This window comes from Alexandromys fortis, unplaced genomic scaffold (genome assembly GCF_014885135.2).
Source record: "Alexandromys fortis isolate MF-2015 unplaced genomic scaffold, M_Fortis_MF-2015_v1.1 scaffold_33, whole genome shotgun sequence".
NCBI lineage: Eukaryota > Metazoa > Chordata > Mammalia > Rodentia > Cricetidae > Alexandromys > Alexandromys fortis.
In genome coordinates this window covers 8,597,571-8,604,299 of record NW_026067917.1, presented here as the reverse complement: position 1 = coordinate 8,604,299, position 6,729 = coordinate 8,597,571, and the positions used below count along the sequence as shown (strand labels likewise).

The 6,729-nt window shown below is 33.2% G+C and overlaps 1 protein-coding gene across 11 annotated transcripts in view; it reads right to left on the bottom strand.

Moving 5' to 3' along the window:
- Nucleotides 1-6,729, bottom strand: part of Gtdc1 (glycosyltransferase like domain containing 1) — a 401,452-nt gene that overhangs the window by 315,725 nt on the left and 78,998 nt on the right. For 8 of the 11 annotated variants that reach the window (XM_050139902.1, XM_050139901.1, XM_050139909.1 and 5 more), the window contains one exon: nucleotides 5,967-6,098. The exons of 2 other annotated variants lie outside the window; for them this stretch is intronic. The gene's annotated coding sequence lies outside the window, so the exon portion shown is untranslated. Of the gene's footprint in view, nucleotides 1-5,122; nucleotides 5,276-5,966; nucleotides 6,099-6,729 lie in introns of all 11 variants that reach the window. One more of the 11 variants, XM_050139906.1, reaches the window with a different exon arrangement.

Below are 6,729 nucleotides of genomic sequence, written 5' to 3'. Positions count from 1 at the left end.
AAAGAAAGAAAAAAATTGTTTTTGTAAATCTAGTTACTATAAAAACCAAGAATAGATTCATCCTAACTCCTCCCATTTCAATGTAATCTCTGAAAACTGAAATGTAATTTAGCATAAAATATAAATTAACCTTGCAATCTAAAAACTATGAGAAATGATAATATTCTACATAAAATTAAAAAGTCTGGCTAATAGGAATAAATCCACTTCCCTAATATTTGTTTAAACTGTAAATAATGCCTATCAGGAAACGTTAATGCACTGTTTATGATACATACATACTAATGCTACTAATATATACTATATCGATGTATGTTCTTAAATAGAAATAATTTCTGGTATAATATTAAAAAGATAGTGCTATCTAATATTTTATATTTCCACTATTCTATCATTCTTTTTATTTCCTTGTCTGACTATTTCCTGTTGTGATAACAAAGTGCTAAGGATTGATGCATCAAAATCCTTAGGAAAGTATCCTGGTAATGTGACTGTCAGCTTGACACGCCTGAGAAGAGAAGTTCAGTTGAAGAACTGCCTCCATCAGATGGCCTATGGACATATTCTCAACTGCTCACTCATATGGGTGTACCCAGCTCACTGCGAACAATACTATCTTTCCCAAGCCTAGGCTGTAAAAGAATGAAAGCTGATCAAGCCAGGGGAAGCAAGACAGTAAGAAACAATGCTCAGTGGTCTCTGCTTCAAGCTCCTGCTTTAGTTTCCCTTGGTGATGCACTATGACCTTTGGGGTTTTGTTTTTTTGGTTTTTCAAGACAGGGTTTCTCTATAGCTTTGGAGCCTGTTCTGGAACTAGCTCTTATAGACCAGGCTATCTTGAACTCACAGAGATCAGCCTGCCTCTGCCTCCTGAGTGCTGGGATTAAAGATGTGCGCCACCACCGCCCAGCTGATGAACTATAACTTACAAACCAAATAAGCCTTTTCTTTTCCCAAGTGGCTTTTAGTCAGTGTTTTAGCACAGTAGCAGAAAGCAAGCTAGAACAGAAATCTTACATGCCATGCTGTTCTTGAGACAAATTAAAGCTATTTTTAATGTGTTTTTCCAATTATGAATTGCAATGATCTCTTAAGTACATATTTTTGTAAAGTAACAATTTTACATCCACATATGACTTTAATTATATCTGACAAATTTGTTTATTCTTTCTTGATTTGAGATTTAACATTATACTTAAAAATATCAGTTTCTTATTTCATGATTTGAATTAATGAAGTCTTGATTATAAGTTTAAAAAGCAAACAAATAACCCTGTAACAAATAATTAAGTATGTACATATGAAATTTTTTTTTACTTACATTTTTAAAGTTATATTCTATGTTAAATAGCAAATTATAATTGTATTTTTTCCTTTAGTGAGAGGTTCCATGATTTAATTTCACTAAGAAGTAAAATACTGATCCTTTTTCAACTACTTGCTGTTATTTGTCTCTTGAATTTCAAACTATAAAATTAGCAATACTCTATCTTAGGATGGTGGAGATAGACAAATCTCCAGAGTCCACTGAGCAGGCAGCTTAGCCATTTGATAAGTGCTGGATTCAGTAAGAGACCTTGGCCCAAGAGATAAAAAACCAGCAATCCAGATAATCATCCAACATTGACCTCTTGTCTCCACAGACATGCACATATACCAAATGCAGATGCATAAATACAGACATGTCCACTATAAGCATTCACATACACACCCCAAAATTAACAATTAATTAATTTTATTGAATTCATTTGATGACATCTTTAAATAGGATAACATCTGACAAATCAATAGAAAGGTTTTTTTTTAAGATTCTATTCTTTTTTATTGATTTTTATTGAGCTCTACATTTTTCTCTGCTCCCCTCCCTGCCTCTCTCCTCTCCTTTAACCCTCCTTCCCATGTATAACAGATCTATGTATGTCTCAATAGAAAGTTTTAACGGCAGAAAAAAATCACTCCATCAATCAAACTATCTAGTTACACTATTGAGTTAACTAGTCCAATATACAGCCATGTTCTCACTACATAATTCTCCATAAACCACAGTATTTGCAAAATATAAATCTGAAATTGAAGATTAAAAAAATAAGGATAAAATCCAGCACTCTGTAAATGGCAGGTTCCATTTCTGGTCCCTCTCCACTGTCTTCATTACAGCCCCATGTGATCCCCCTCCTAAACCTTCCCCAGACTACACCCAAGCAGTACCAACTGCCCACACTCACGCTACAGGTTTTTTCCTCTCCTGTTAGTTCTCATCATTATCTCTCTTCTCTTTTACATTTGATCTTTTACAAAAACTTTGCTCACGAATCACTATTTCTATGAAGCCTCTCCTATCTCTTACAGACAATTTCCACTCTGCTCTATACTCTCTAGAGTAGTAGTTTATTTTTTAGTCTAATGCCCACACCCTGCTGCTCTGTGAAGCCAGGGAACTCCTGAGGATGGAGATCATGCCATTACTTTGCTGGGATATATCTCAGTATATGACAAAAACATAGCTAATACCAGGGTTTTCTGGATCTGAAAAAAAAATCAAGGAGACAAAGTGCATTTCTTCAGCTTTCAAAGTTGCATTTCTTTTACTTGTAAATTCTAACCAACATGCTATGAGAACTGTACTTGCTGCTAGTCATTTCCCATTACTCACGAGGCCTAACTGATCTTAAAAACAAGTGCATTTGAAGATACCTTATGCTCTCTCTTCAAATATGGATCGCTTTCTATTACTATTCACAGAACTCAGAACCTATGGGAAAATGACAAGGTTTTGTTTTTTTACCAAGTCAACAGGTATAATGATTTTAACCCATAGCTACAAAAGAAGTAGCAATTACTGAAGAAATGGGAGACACGGCAAAATAAGTGAACTCTAAGCTAATGTGAAACTTTTGGTCTAATACAATATCTATAAGGAATATTAAGTTTAACAAAAACCTGCAGATTTTCATTGTTTGATTCATGGCTATCTATAGCTTCAGTTCTAGAGGACCCAATACTCTTAAACAGACATACATGCAGACAAAATATCAATGCACATAAAATATAAATCAATTATTAAGAAGTCAAGATATTCAAGAACAAGATTTTCAAAATTAAATGGTTATTGGGAGAAAATCATGCTGAGGTTCACTAAGTGTAATTAAAAGTAAGCATATGAAAAGTGTATTATGAAATGAGAATATACCATGAAATCCAGAACAGGAGTACACACAGAGAAAGCTAAAATAATAATCTGTATTATTTTACTGGGATTACAAGTCATTTTGCCTCTTTTTCTGTTTTATGTTATTTCTAAAGTTAAAAATCATTGAATATGATTTAAACTCAATTAAAAGAAACTGTATTTTTTGTTAAGTTTAGGGAAGAAAGCCAAGTTCTTTGAAATAACAAACTACTTCCCAATAGCTGAAGGTCTACTCCCTCCAGGAGCTTTAAAAAATGGTTTCTGAAGTTACTGTGTTTATTATTATTACATATAAACTTACTTTATAAACAATCAACAAGAGGAAAAAACTAATGATGCTATCTATAGCAGTTCACAACACTATAATCTGGTTTGGCAAATACTACTTATCAAGTGCACGAAATATAAGAAATTCATAGTGAATTTTTTAATTCATTTGAATTATTAAATAACTGTAAACAGATCGAGATCATTATATATACATATCTAAAATCTATACTTAAGTATGTTAGGAAATAAAACTATTGTATTGATACTTGATAATTATGAGCAGGCATACAAGAAATATAACAGAGTCTGGAGGTTTAAATTGGGATTAATTTATGCTACAAATAACTAAGCATGAATTTTAAAAGACAGAAAAATATTTAATCAAGATGAATAAAATTGAAAAGAAGTTCTAGTTTCACACTTAATATCCAGTGTCTTGCATTGAGAAAGCAAAAACAATAAAAAATGTTACTATATAATCACACACATGTGGTACACATGGTAACAAATGAAAGTGATAAGGAGAATATTTAATAAAGTCTTGGAATTTTAAGACTCCCCCCCCCATAACCACTCAGATTTCCCATTGTTAATACACACACGCACACACACACACACACACACACACACAGAGACTCAATAAAACATTACCTAGAATCAACTAAGACTTAGGATACAAATATTTTAATGTAAACTAAAAGTTCAGGCATATTTTTACAGTTTAAACAGTGCATTTCATTTCTTAATCAATAGAAAAATCGTGCCTAGAATTATTTTGTAATGCAACCATTTTCTCACAGTTTAAAATATAACCTAAAATACAAGAAAAAAAAGAAGAAACTTCCAAAAAAAGCTTATACTTAAATAACACTCCAGAGAACACAAAAATAATAAAAACAACAAGGATGTTAATGATTAAAACCAATGGCAAATCTATTTCATATATTTAAAGGGGCATTCAAAATCAACCTATCAATACATAACTTTCTATATCACAAAATAAGCATGAACTTAGTTGAGAAAAGAAGTCATGATCTTTGGGAAGTGTTGTGTGGCATCTTTAACTTTATGACCATGTGGGGACTTCTGTCCCTGAGAAGATCATCTCTAACATTAATACTATGACCTCTAAGAAAGCTGATATATACAGATTATAGTGAGAAAACTATATGTTTTTATGGGTATCCAAAGGGAATACTTATGTCACTAGAAGCCATATAATAATATTGATTTTTTTACTGCCAAGTTACAATCTTCAGAATTCTAGAAAAATAATCCAAGCAGAACTGACATAAGATAACTATGATGTAAAAATCACAAAGAGAAAAGAATCTCTTTACAAATTTTGAGCACAAAAATCAAATGATATTAAAATTCAGGTTATCTTTAGCGTTCAATACCCTACAACTGACCATGTAAAGTGGGTCAGAGGACACTCATTTTGATGGATCTATCAAACATCAATTCAGTAGCAGCTTGCTTCTAAGACAGTGAATCGCTTTTATACTATTCTCTTGTTTCTTTACATACTAGACACAATGTTCAACGTATGCGACTATAACATTATTTTCTTGTAAGATAATTATCAAAATCAACTAGAATATTCAAAATAGTTCATCCTTTCAAATGAAAATAAGTTGCTTATTGCAGTGACAGAATTACCTGAAAAATTAAGCTGCTGTCTTAGGGTTTCTACTGATCTGATGAAACACCATTCACCAAAAGGCAAGTAGGGCAAGAAAGGGTTTGTTTACACGTCCATGTGCTGTTCATCATTGAAAGAAGCCAGGACAAGAACCCAAACAGGGAAGGGACCTGGAAGCAGGAATTAATTCAGAGGTCATGGAGGGGTGCTGCTTAATAGCTTGCTCCCCATGACTTGCTCACTTCTTTTCTTATAGAACACAGACTCACCAGCCCAGTGACAGTACCACCCACAATGGGCAGGCCCTTCCCTATGGATCACTAATTAAGATCTGGATCACCTGGAGGCAATTTCTCAATGGAGGTTCCTTTCTTTCAAATAAATCTAGTTTCTGCGTCAAGTTGACATAAAATTGGCCAGCAGAGCTGCCAAAGCTAAAAAGAAATGTTTTCTGATGGAACATGTATAGACATTCAAATAAAAAACAAAAACAAAACAAAACAAAAATCCTGACCAATCCATGATTAGATTTCACAGAAACTAAATGAGATCATAAAACTTATAACAATAACCCCATCACCATTTAGATAAGGCTGCCAAGAAATATTTCCTGTCAATTTCAGCTGATCTTTACCCATCATCCCAATCAGCAAGTACTTATTGTGCCTACTATCTGGGCATCATAATATCAGGTCTTGGGGATATATCAGGCAACATGACAAAAAAAACTTCTTCTAAACTGCAGTATAAGAAGGATCATAAAATAAATGTGCCAAATAGGAAAACAATACAGAATACTAGATGACAATGGCTAGTAAAGGTTAAAATGAGACAGATTCTTTGTATAAGGCTGTCACAAACCTGTCCCTGATGATGTGATGATGACCTCCAAACATAAACCAGAAGAGATGAAGGAGCTCTGCAAATAGGGTTCTAAGTCCTCAACATCCTGAGGTCAAATACACTCTTAAGAGAGCACGAAGGTCTGTATGACTGAAAAACATGATAAAAAATATTTATCAAGCATTTTTGATTAAGTTTTAAAAATTATACTAAACATTTTGTTATAATTAGATGAATCACATATAGTTACTGCACTATCTATACTTGCAATATGGAATGATAAATATCATAAGACAACTGAGCTGGCCCTTAGTAAAGGACCAATAGTAAGTTCTTCCAAAAAAAATAAATCAAGAGTTTGGAAAATCAAAGGAAGATGCTACCTGAAAAATCATTGTAGTAGTTCCTCAGAAAGTTAGAAACAGATCAACCACATGACCTAACGACACCACATTTGGGCAGGAAACTCAATTTCCTATTCCAGAGACAAATACTTATCCATGTTGAGGGCTGTTCTGTCCATTATTCAAAGGACATGTAAACCGCTTGCATAGCCAGCAAGTGATGAACAGGCACCAGAAATGTGGCGCCTATACACAATGGAAATTTCTTCAGTTGTTAAAAAATTAATTAATTAATCATGAATTTTGCAGGTAAATTTTAGACAAAAAAAAAACCAACTATACAGAGTGAGGCTAGTCAGGCCCAGAAAAACAAAAATCACATGTTCTCGCTGTGAATCTAAGTATAAAATATTTAGGTCTGTGTGTTTAATTTGGAG